At 36.3% G+C, this 13,322-nt stretch overlaps 1 protein-coding gene across 1 annotated transcript in view; it reads right to left on the bottom strand.

Annotated features, from left to right (window-relative positions):
* Window positions 1–5,612, bottom strand: part of LOC136832537 (serine/threonine-protein kinase Sgk2-like) — a 33,550-nt gene extending 27,938 nt beyond the window's left edge. Inside the window, exon 1 of the mRNA XM_067093516.1 lies at window positions 5,485–5,612. The gene's annotated coding sequence lies outside the window, so the exon portion shown is untranslated. The remainder of the gene's footprint in view (window positions 1–5,484) is intronic.
* Window positions 5,613–13,322: the final 7,710 nt, after the last annotated feature.

Raw genomic sequence — 13,322 nt, 5'->3', positions numbered from 1 at the left:
ATGGGGACTGGAGAGAGCTGGGGTGAGCGGCGTGTACGAAGGACAACGTTCGGTCGTCATTTTTTTTTTAAGATGAGCGAACTTCGGAGTATCGTACGAAAAAGTTTGAAAGGAAGTGAAAAAAAATATGGCGTTCGCTCGCGTTTTTTTTTTTTTCTCGCCTTGTTTTGTACGTATGTGTTTCGGATTTGTTTGCGTGTCTGGATGCATGCGGGATTATTTCGTTTGTTTGTGAATGCGAGAGTTTATTAGAATGGATACGAATTGTTCGGGGAGAAAGAAACTGTATCTCATTTTTTGTAGCAGAAACGTAAGCCCGATTCTCTGGTCCGCGGTCTAAGTGATGTGGTTATTAGTCTTTATTCATCTTTTATTTAAAATAAAAATTTCCCCCTAAATAAATTATAGATCATTTTACTCTTGTGTTTATGAGTAATTGATTTCATGTTCAAAATCAGGTAATTAATCGTGTGTTTTTGAGTAATTAATTTCATATTCAAAATCAGGTAATTACTCTTGTGTTTTTGAGTATTGATTTCATGTTCAAAATCAGGCAATTACTCTTGTGTTTCTGAGTAATTGATTTCATGTCCAAAGTCAGGCAATTACTCTTGTGTTTTTTAGTAACTTATTTCAAGTTCAAAATCAGATACTCTTGTGTTTCTGAGTAATTGATTTCATGTTCAAAATCAGGTAATTAATCTTGTGTTTCTGAGTAATTGACTTCATGTTCAAATTCAGGCAATTTCTCTTGAGTTTCTGAGTAATTGATTTCATGTTCAAGATCTGGCAATTAATCTTGTGTTTCTGAGTAATTGATTTCATGTTCAAAATCAGGCAGTTACTCTATGTTTTTGAGTAACTGATTTCACGTTCAAAATCAGGTAATTAATCTTGTGTTTCTGAGTAATTGATTTCATGTTCAAAATCAGGCAATTACTCTTGTGTTTCTGAGTAATTGATTTCATGTTCAAAATCAGGCAATTACTCTTGAGTTTCTGAGTAATTGATTTCATGTTCAAGATCAGGTAATTAATCTTGTGTTTCTGAGTAATTGATTTCATGTTCAAAATCAGGCAAGTGCTCTTCTGTTTCTGAGTAATTGATTTCATGTTCAAAATCAGGCAATTAATCTTGTGTTTCTGAGTAATTGATTTCATGTTCAAAATCAGGTAATTAATCTTGTGTTTCTGAGTAATTGATTTCATGTTCAAAATCAGGCAATTGCTCTTGTGTTTCTGAGTAATTGATTTCATGTTCAAAATCAGGTAATAGCTCTTGTGTTTTTGAGTAATTGATTTCATGTTCAAAATCAGGTAATTAATCTTGTGTTTCTGAGTAATTGACTTCATGTTCAAAATCAGGTAATTACTCTTGTGTTTCTGAGTAATTGATTTCATTGGGCCTCCGTCGGGTCGCGTTAACCTTTATTGAAACGCACCCGAAACAATAATTCCAATTCCAGTTACCAGTGAATGGAACGGGAATTTAATCAAAAGTTTTGCTTTGAAGTTTCACGTCTCGATCGAGGAGTACCAATAGGCATTTGGTTCTCTCTCTCTCTCTTTTTTTTTTTACCAGCCCTATATCCAAAAAATTGTCTTTGAATTAACTGTCTATTCCTTATTCATTTTCCCTTTATTCAAATGGTTTCGGTTGGCACAAGAAAGTGATCCAGGAGAAAGAAATCTGAGATGGAAAGCCGACAGTCACTAGCGAATCCAAAGCTGGGGGGGGCGGGCGGGCGCCCACTGGGCACGTGCCCCTCCCCTGAAAAATAATGACAAAATAATAATATTGAAGATTTAGATAACATAAATGAGAAATATAAAAATGGGAAAAAATAAAAAAATCTAATATATATAACATTATATATATATATACAGTATATCTATGTATTTATACATACACACACACGTATACATATGTATAATATGAAAATTGGTGCCCCGCCCCATGAAATTTTTCTGGATCCCCTAGTGCCGACAGTTATGTAGTCTCCATTTTGATGACAATTTCTCACAGTTGTTTCCGCATTCTAGTGCGTTTTAGAGTGCTCTACATCAGGCACCAATCTTTCCCTCTTTTGCTTTTGCATATAATTAAAATACGATGCTGTCCTGACGCTAACATGCAACAGATCAGCTGCGCATGGAAAGAATGACATATGTTTAGCATTAGCGCCCTTCGTCAAGCTCTCAGTGGCATGGGGATTGCATTCTGATTCCACCTCATTTTGACATCACGGTATATCGTTATTGTTGTTGTTATGATATCAACTGAAACTTTTGTCAAGATGGGATTTGTTCTGAAATTGGATGAGTAAGCGGGTCCTTCTAATTATCTTTTACAGTCAGCAGATTGTTTTTGTTTTCGACTTGTAGACATTGAAAGACTTCCTTGAAAGAAGGAGATAACCCGGTGGTGTGTGTATATGTTAACTAAACATCCATACATACGTGAGAGAGAGAGAGAGAGAGAGAGAGAGAGAGAGAGAGAGAGAGAGAGAGAGAGAGAGAGAGAGAGCCTCGTTCTTTGATCACGTGAACGATAAGTTGAAGTAGATAAGATAAAACCCAAAAAGCTTTGACTTCAAGGCTAAGTCAGAAGATAACGATTCAGGAAAGACAATAGATTGCCAGGCACTTTTCGAATAAGGAAATTTCAGAACCGGAACCCACATTAAAATAAGTGTCAAAGTTACAAACACGCTTTTATAATTAAGAGCGTCCGGAGACCGCAAATTTTCGCCGTGGCCTCGAGATCCATTTCCTAAAGTGTCCCTGGAACCTATAAGTTGCATTCGTATCTGTCCAAAAATTTAATCACGTGTGGTGATTTTTTTTTTTATTTTTTAAATCTTGACTGTTTTTGTGACATACAAATGCGAAAAACAGTCAGACAAACATGACATTGGTTACCTTTGTCATGGTACTCAAATTGTATGTTGAGATTTAATCAGTTTAATTTGATCTTTAAACCAGTGATTTGAAGCGAATTCGGTTAAATAATGAACTGCGAGGCTAGAACTTCAAATCATACGTCTTAGAAGGCACAAATTAGGTAAGGTTAGTTAAGGCTGTTTTGGGGTAGATTAGACCAGGATATGTCAAGATAACCTTTACTTTTTAGAGTTTTTTTTTTATTTTCCTGTTCTAGAGAATCACAGCAGCCACATTAACCGGAGAAATGGAAAGAATTTAAGATTAATAGCCTTCAGTGCTGGGAAATGATGCTAAATGCACAAACACTGCCTTAAGAGTTGTTTCCAAGGTCAAAACTGACCAGAAATGATACCTTGAGGAGTACGCCTCAAGAGGATTTTCAAGGTTTAACAATAAGGAAAAACGTAAATCAAACTCCTTCCATGATCACTCATAGCTCTACAGTTACAGGTATCTTTTTTGCACACTATCATCTAAAAATGATACAAGCGTCTCTATGTACCCGGTCAGGTACAGCCCTGCAGATACACGTGTTTCTGTGTAATCAGGTACAATTGTACGTACGCACGTGTCTTTTTTGTACTCAGGTAACACGCCGTAGATGAACGTGTCTGTGTTCTCGACAGCTACCGTTCTATGGATGGAAATTTCTCCAGTCATATTGGAAAAAGTTTTTGCTATATAAGGACAGATGAGACGAAAACTAGATCATTTCATTTGAGACAAGACGTGTGTCTTCCGCTAAGGATACAAAGCCGACACGACCGATTTGTTACGTTATCTTTCTGAAACATAGCTGGAGGAGTCAAGATTATTATTAGTATCAGAATTTAGCAGTATAGATACACAGTCACACTTTTATCTGGAAGAACTGGAGGTAATTTGACACAGTGCCTGCTGGTCTTATTCCATATGTTCCGCCGAAGTGAAAATTATTGTTTGTGTTAGGACTGTAGAACTGGTTATTTTATGTCCCATGTTTTACATAGGCTTTTATTATGTCTATACCATTGTCTGCGATTCTGGTTTGGGTCGATTTTTTTATTCATTTATTTATTTTTTTGGTGGGGGGGCTGAGTTTCTTGTTTAGGTGAAGTTTTGGGTTAGCGCTGTACTTTAGATGGTGTGAATTTTGTGGATTTTTTTTGTGGGGATTTGGTGCTAAGAGAATGATCGAATACTGATTTATGAAGCACTTATCAAAAAATCTAACGTCATGTTGATGCCATACAATATTAACGGTGTAGAGCATAACGCCGGATTAATATTAATATTTGCCGTAATCATATGATTTATTCCGCCTCCTCTGCTTTTAAGTGTTGTTGGCATACTTCGGTGTTTATCAGAGTTTCTCAAAATACATAAAAAAATCAGATCTCCCGAACTAGATAATTTTCGTACGAAACCTGTTACTAAATCAAATCATGTAGTATTTGGTTGACTAAATGAAAATTGATGGGTGGACAACCAAAATATGCATGGAAGTCACTACGAGGCAAAACATTTTATAAGCTTGTTGCATGATAAATATTTAACTCGAGTTTTTTTTTGTTGTAGATTAACATTTTTACACTGTGATATTTCTCGTAGCTGAATTAGTTTTAGTTTCAGTTTAAAACACATTTCAATACGACTTTCATGATCTAGAGCTGAGGCTAAAAAAAAAAAAAAAAAAAGCTGTCAGGACCTCAGTGAGAAAATTTCTCTGTTGTTAAGGGAGATCCCTCATCAGGAGCCTCATTATGTAATAATCACTGGTCAACATAGAACTCTCCATACCCAAAGGTAGGGACCCACGTAATGTCTGATAAATGATTTCTACGTAAGCTGGGATTTCAACAATTGGCAGAGACATTGCGAACCGTACCACAAACTCTTGCTTCTTATCCATGTTGGGCACAACGAACCACTTTTTTTTTATTCGTTAAGGTGCAGGTTTATAATGCTGGTGAGGAGGTCCCTTATCTCTTAAACTAGTGACTTCCACTTAGAGGCTATAAACATGACATTGTTGCATAAAGGTGATTATGTATTCTGGGTTGTCTCTCCTTACGGCCGTAGGTAACTTTCAATGCAAGATGTCTATGTTGACCTTAATAATATGCACCATTTTGCGTCGTATTTATAATATGTAGTTAATTGAACTTCCCAAATTATAATGTGGTACACGTAATGGTTCTTGTAGCGCATGCGCTAACGGCGCAGTTGGCAGTTACGTCATAAAACAGAGATATTGGAAGAGGGCCAAAAAATAAGTAAATAAGAAAGAGTACTTTCTAGCTATGGTCTAAATTTTTCTAAAACATGATTGTTTTGTGTTAATACAGCACGTATAATCATTAAGACATATTAATGCTCAGTAATTCTTATATAAATACAACCTCGTATGCGCATCACTATTTTCTTGTGCCACGTATGAAGCTCGCCAGATAAAGCTCTCTCAGTGTCAGATACAATTCCTCACGATCTGTCGGTTACACGAATAACTTCTTACCTTACATTCAAGAAATGTAATTAGGGGAATTTGACTTCAAAATACCTGTGATATTCTCTCGAAGACTTAAGAATTCCAAAGAAGTCTCTTGGGTGTAGTGTATCGTCAAACTCTTGATAGAAAACTATTGAGGAGGTTGATTGGCTAAATCTTCAGGGTTCCTTATGTCTGATGATAAGCCGATAAGGCTTTTATTTACTGATAAGAGAGAACACATACGCATATAAAAATGCTCTAGTGTTTTGAATGTAAGTTAAGGTCTGCCTGACAAAGGTGGGTAAAATTCAGAATTTTCTCTTAATTAGCTGGTGGGTGGGTTATGATGGCACCCCTGAGCCAACGGAGTCAGTAATTAATGTCAGTTTGCCAGATTTCAGGTCTCATCAATGGCATTTACAAGACCAACAGAAGCAAGATAAGTGCGCAGTGTGTCCTTTAAAAAAGTGCGTACTCTTTGTTATTCAATGTGGAGGCCGTGGGAACCGGAAATTTAGAACGCTTAACGGAACTACAAGGCCTCTTGATTGAAATAGGAAAATTGTTGACATTTATATTGTAATTAGGCAACTGAACGTCAGGAGCAGTATAAAACGTAAAATATAAAATTTGGTAAACTATGTCTTCAACCACATCCTCTTTCGAGTCTGGTAAAAAAAATTTTTTTTTTTTATAAAGGTACTGACATTTTCATCACTATCACCCTATAGCCACTTCACTTTACGAACGTATATTCAAGTGAACGTCGACTCTTTGGATTGCCAGCTTTGTCTGAACGTTGCTAGAGAACGGTAGGGCCTTTAGGGACTCTCTCTGGATCCCGGGATTAGACTGTGAGTGCTACCCTTCTCATAACAGGGTAATTTGGTTGATGTCGCATGCATGGAATCCATGCTGTTTCGGGGGGTGTTGGGGGAGGGCGCGCGCTCTCACGCACACACACTATAAATATAAATATTTATTTTATATGATATATATACTGTATATACATATATGTATGTATGTATATATGTATATATATACATACACACACACACACACACACACACACACATATATATATATATATATATATATATATATATATATATATATATATATATATATATATATATATACATATACACACACAATTGTAATACTCACAATGCTTGTTAACTTCTCCACTTCTTAATTTCTTAAGTGGTTTTCACAGAAAGCCTCAACTCCGGGTTGGGAGATCCTGAAGAACATTTTCCTTGTGGCACTCCAATCAATCAGGTAAAACATATTTGGAAGATGCATGGATTATTAACTATGAAAATGTTCTTTGATAAACTTTGGCTACTCCCAGTCCTTTATTCAAAACTAAATTAATCGAGGTTTGTTGATTATCTCGTGTAACGTAAATCTGATATAGAATTTAATATGGTCTTTGACCGGTACAGTTACGCAAAAATGTCTTGCAACGTGTTCCAGAAGTTTTCGTTCGCCTAACAATAATTTATTCGTTTTATATATACAAGAAAAATTTGCTTTTCTTATTCGATTTTGCTTATTAATCATACGGTTAACAATTTAAAAAAAATGGTGAGTGAAAAATCCATATTACGAAAAACAACGAAGCATTTTGAAAAATTTCGCTCATGATGGTGGGGGAAAAGAGTCAAATAAAAAACTATAATTAGTCATCCATTCAGTCCTTATGGGAGTAAATTCAGAGATTTTCTTATTCATGCGTAAATAACCCAGTGGAAAAGTATAGGGAGAAAATAAAGTAACACTCAGTGGATACTTAATGGCAGAGAGAGATAGAGAGAGAGATGATAAACGATTAAATAAAGGAATTATAATAATTATGAAGAGAGAAATAAAGGAATTATGATAATGATAGATAGAAATACAAACCGGTTTAAGGGAAGCGGGAGGTAACAAAGTTGCCAGATGTCACTATTACAAGCTGTTGTCCCGAAAAGTTTTGAAGTATGTTGCAGAACATTTTTGAGTGACTGTACTTCACTTGCTTTTCTGAATAGTTCTAATCTTCCTTCTTTCAACGAAATGACATTCTTAAGGACTTGTTGACAATATTATATACCCATATTCTCCGAAGTCTCTCAAAAACACCAGATTTTTTATGTTTATCTCTGGAGCACAGATACAAGAGGGTGTGTTTTCTTCAAGTTCAAAGATATCGCCGACAAATTTGGTTCAAACCGCCTGGATCATTTCTTAGAATCCATGGAGGCCCTTGTCTAAAAATAGCTATAATTTTTCGTGGGTATAGATAACTACCCTCTCCCAATACTAGTTTTGCTAGATATTGTGTAATTGATTAATGGAAGGGTACTCGAATTTTTTTGTTGGAGGGAGGGCGGGTGGGTGGGGGTTGGAGTTTCAAAAAAATTGACTGAAATATTAATTAGATGTGTTTAGATCACAGATCTGGAAAGAAAAGATTGCATAGTAATGGAAGGCTGAACTAAATAAAGAAAGAAATTGTAGACCATATTTTTGCTTTAAGTTAAAGATTTGTTTTCTTTAGTGTAAGTCAGGGTGGTTGACAAGATGCTGATGAGCTCTGGTGATGCAAGGAAACAAAGGTAAAAGCCGGGACATTGTATGTGGAGACTGAAAGGTACAGGATTTAGTTTAATGCTGTGGAGAATTCACAGGAAAGCAAAGAGTCTCACATTATATATAGTTCCTCATTGGACAGGTTGGTATCGTTCTCGACTAGCACTCTGCTGGGCCCGCGTTCGATTCTCCGACCGGCCAGTGAAGAATTAGAGAAGTTTATTTCTGGTGATAGAAATTCATTACTCGTTATAATGTGGTTCGGATTCCACAATAAGCTGTAGGTCCCGTTGCTAGGTAACCGGTTGGTTCTTGGCCACGTAAATAATGTGGTTCGGATTCCACAATAAGCTATAGGTCCCGTTGCTAGGTAACCAGTTGGTTCTTGGCCACGTAAGATAAATCTAATCCTTAGGAGAGCTGTTAATCAGCTCAGTGGCCTGGTTAAACTAAGGTACACTTAACTTTTATAGATGATTATAATTATCACCTGGAAACTGTGAACAGTAACCTAAAAAATATTAATCAGATCATAAACTGTTAGAGGAAAGATAGCGAAATTACGGTGAAAATCGTACAAGCCTAATAACCTAAGTAACTAAATCGCTGATGTGATTACTTGGCCATTGGCATACGCCTAACCGGGTAGTTTTCTTATCGGCGAGATACGAGATGTTCACAATAAAACTGGATTTCCTCTTTGAAGCCTTTTTATTGCTCTCCTTGCGTAACTGCTTGAAATTGGTTCCTGCAAGAAATCTGGTTCATGGGGGATATAAGCTCGAGCGGGGATTACTCTTATCACGCTCTCCGATGAGTAAGCGGCTGATTTATTGTTACCTTGTCTTACCTGCTCGGAGGTTTTGTTTTTTTTTTTTATTTTTTTTAATTTATTTATTTACTTTCAATCTTGGCCTTCAGGGATATTGCTTAAGAGTGATGCTTCGTTTAGTTTATTGAGCAGTAACGTACCGTGATGGTGATCAGCGTGTGACTCTGATAGTTAATTGATTTTGCTTATTTATATCGTTAACCAGTTGTATACTCTTTAAAGTTAAAGTATTGAAGCATATTTCCCATGTTATGATGATGACGTTTGGTTTATTAAGCAGTAACATACCGTGGTGATGGTCAGCTTTTGACGCTGATAGTTAATTGATTTTGCTTGTTCATATCATTAACCAGTTGTATAATCTTGTAAGTTAAAACACTGAAACATATTTCCCCATGTTATGATGATGGCGTTTGGTTTCTTAAGCAGTAACATACCGCACTTATGATCTTGTTTGGACGCTGATAATTAATCTAATTTGCATATTTATATGATTAGTCAGGTGTGTAATCACTTTAAGTTCACGTTGAAATGTATAATAGCCAAGTGACCTCCCGAATTCGATTACTCTTCGAAATATATTTATTTTGTATCAAGAACCTGGTTTGGAAGGAGCCGAAGTTTTCGTGGAAGTCAAAGTCTGGCTCGACTGTTATCTTGAACTTTAAGACTTTATTTCGCCCGTCAAGACTTGAAAATAGGAAGTCTGTGGTCCATTTATAGGAAAAGGAATTGCCTGGAAGAGGTGGAACGTTCGCAATATCAAAAGAGCGCCCTGGGAAGCGCAGAAGTATTGTTCGTGCATCCGAAAAGCTGCTTTGTCAAAACAGCGACTTGGTATGCATATGAGTACCCTCTCAGATTTGTATGGAATTAAAGGGTCCATGGAAATAGCATAGATTTGTATATATATATATATATATATATATACACGTGTATATATATATATATATATATATATATATATATATATATATATATATATATATATATATATATATATATATATATATATATATTTGTGTGTATGTGGAACTTTCAAAAGATTATCAGATTATCCACTTCATACACCTATGCTGAATGTTCATTAGCAGCGGGTCGAGCCCAAGAACACGCACAGTAATCCCCACTAGGCGGCGAATCTCAAGCCCAATTCAAGAGAAATACAGTTGTGTAATCGATGATTATCTTATTGACGGACATCGAGAACACGGCGGGCGTCTTTGTCACTCGTATTCTTTATAAAAAAAAAAAAAAAAAAAAAAACTGATACGAGGAGTGGACTGCCCTACTTAAGCATGACAAAGACTCGAGTATCTTTCAACTGTGTGAAGGATACGACCAGCTCGTCGACGGCCGTTTCATGGCCGAACGGTACGTCGAATGGTACGTTCCTGGTTAAAGACCATCCGTAAATTGATTGTGGTGGGCTAAAGTTCATTGTGGTATTGGTTGGTTAAAGTAATCATTTTGGTCGTGTATCGTAAACGCATTGATTTTACGTTCAAGAATGTGAGCTGATATTTGCTGGTCAGAATCTGAAGGTGTTGTCATATCATCGGTTACCGGAATCTTAAGTTTTTGGGAGACTGATATATCAGACTGTGTTCGCAATCATTAAGTTTGAAAATACTGTTTTTAGATCGCTTGAAAATTTTCAAGAATCAGTACAGAAGCTGTTGGAAACGCACAGGCGATATTGAAATAAGTTTTTTTTTTTACATCTCACTGATATAAAGTTTTTGTTATTAGTAAATTTAGACATTGCCCTATGAGACATTATCACATTTATCTTAACATTTAATTGCGGCGACTAAAGTATATTATACTTATCATATAAGTTGCTGTCGAGAGCAACCTTCGATTTTGATTGACGCTTCGATTTTTTCGCCCAATAAATTAAGGAGTAAAATAAGTTTTTATTAACTTGACTAACTTTTAAAAAGTCAGACATTCTTCAGAGGTGCTATAGGCTCTGTTTACACAACCGCGTACTGTGCAGGTTTAAGGTAAAACATGGGCAAACATTCGGCAGCAATTTCGGCTGACAACAGATTTTTAGCGTTTGCTGTTTGGAGGACTTGATTTTTCTCGTATCGGCGATATTCATCTGGACGCCCAGATGCCCGAAACTTTTATTCACATTCTGAACCCTTCCAGGATATTTCAGTCATTTAGTAACATGCACTGTTTTAGGTTTCAGGAGGATATATCCTGTCAGGTTATAATGAGGACAAAACATAGCGAACGTTCAAGACAGAGATCGTTTCACCTTGACATGTGGTCGTGATTGATAAGAACATTTACCTTAGTTTTCTCTGCTTCTTTCAAGATGTTTTCAGATGTTTTTTTATTTTCTCCTTTAAAAATCATGTAATGTTTTTTTTTACAAAGGATAAATTGTATGGTTATTTTTTTTATTAACACTGGATTCTAATCCATTTGTAGCAGTCAGTATTGCTGTGTGGTCATATTTTATCCGAATTTGTTTTTCGTTGTTAGAGGATATGTCATATATATATATATATATATATATATATATATATATATATATATATATATATATATATAGAGAGAGAGAGAGAGAGAGAGAGAGAGAGAGGCTTTTGCTCAATGTACTCTTTGTATTTTTATAGTTTGATTTCCTTTTGATATTCAAGCGAAGTCAGTAATGAAGTCGTATCTTTCAAATATTTAGAAATACTGATGTCCAGTGCAGTTTCTCTAGCGTTGGATATTGGTGAAAGACTTAACAATAGTCAAGTTGAATAATATCTGGAAATAACTTAAATCCCATATGAAATTAGATTGTAAATTACTACGATCTGCATGGCTATAAGGCCCTACATGAAAGTTTTAGGGGATCTGAGACTAAATTATTAGATATGAGGCTGGTGGGAAGTGGAGATTCGTGGAAGTGAAAGCACAGAAAAGATATGGTCGGGGGGATTTCATAGATGCCCTTAGCGTCATGGGGGCTGTAACTGATAATGGTGATGATTTCGTCAATTTGAAAGAAGATTGTAACGAACGTGTAATTGCTTTATCATACATATATCCTCCTTTTCACTCAATCTTCCGTATACTGTTGCCTCGCCCCCTCTCTTAATCGTCTGGGTGACTATCTCTGTTCTGTCCCGCCTAGGCATTGCACTGACGATGGTCTAACATTGTTCCGAAAGTTGTAGTCAAGTTGTGGGTATGACGTCCTTTTTTTTTCCCAGGCAACGCCCCTCTCAGTCGTGTGGGTGACTGGCTCTGTTCTGTCCCGCGTAGGCATTGCACTGACGGTGGTTTAACATTGTTCCGAAAGTTGTAGTCAAGTTGTGGGTATGACTTCCTTTTTTTTTTTTCCAGGCAACGCCCGCTGGCTGGCTTCTAGAGATAAGATACGGTAGCCCTAACGTTGGGTGATAGGTGGACTTTTTCTGATTATGTTAAAGATGAAGGTTTTGGTGCTGAGTCCTTGTGATTGTACTTGGAGATAGAATTTAGGGGCTACACTAAACTTTTTGCAGTTTTTAGTTTTCTGGAAAAGAAAACTAATGAGATTGCTTTGTCTGTCCGTCCGCACTTTTTCTGTCCGCCCTCAGATCTTAAAAAAACTACTGATGTTAGAGGGCTGCAAATTGGTGTGTTGATCATCCACCCTCCAATCATCAAACATACCAAATTGCAGCCCTCTAGACTCAGTAGTTTTGATCTTACTTGAGGTCAAAGTTAGCCATAATCGTGCCTCCGGACAGTGGTTAAAGTTCATGGGCCGCGGTTCATACAGCATTATACCGAGACCTCCGAAAGATAGATCTATTTTCGGTGGCCTTAATTATACGATGTACAGAAACCGAAGAAACTTCGGCACATTTTTGTCTTGTTTCACGTTGTCGGTGCGTTGTTGATTTTAGGAAATCCACTCTTTGACACTCCGAAACTCTGCTTAGTACAGTAGTAACGAATTCATGGCGATGGACTAGGAAATATTGGGATTTGGAAAGATGAGGTCAGTTCTTACTTCATCAGGCATCGGATGTTGGTGTTAGTTTTCCTAGGCATCGCCAAAAAAAAAAAAAAAAAAAAAAAAATTTGATTCGAAGTCAAGGCGTATTTCCATCTTAACACTTAATAGAATGTTTGTCGTTGAATCGTCTTTGGGCAGTAATCCGAAGTACCCGTTGGCATGGGGGGTATCAGAAAAATCAAAACCTGGTATCATTTGTTTATCGGTAAACCGTTTCTACTGAAAAATAGATTGAGACAAAAACTGTCACTTTCGGGGACGCTGATTTGTGTGTGTGGAAAAGTCTTACTCTGCCTCGTACGTTTTTACATTTATATGTATAATATATATATATATATATATACATATGTGTGTGTTTGTACATATATTTGTGTATATGTATATGTATGTATATATATATATATATATATATATATATATATATATATATATATATATATATGCACATACATACACGCACACATACATATATATGATAGA

Source organism: Macrobrachium rosenbergii, chromosome 50 (assembly GCF_040412425.1).
Source record: "Macrobrachium rosenbergii isolate ZJJX-2024 chromosome 50, ASM4041242v1, whole genome shotgun sequence".
Lineage (NCBI taxonomy): Eukaryota > Metazoa > Arthropoda > Malacostraca > Decapoda > Palaemonidae > Macrobrachium > Macrobrachium rosenbergii.
Note: the sequence above shows the minus strand (reverse complement) of the source record. Positions and strands in the feature narration are given on the sequence as shown.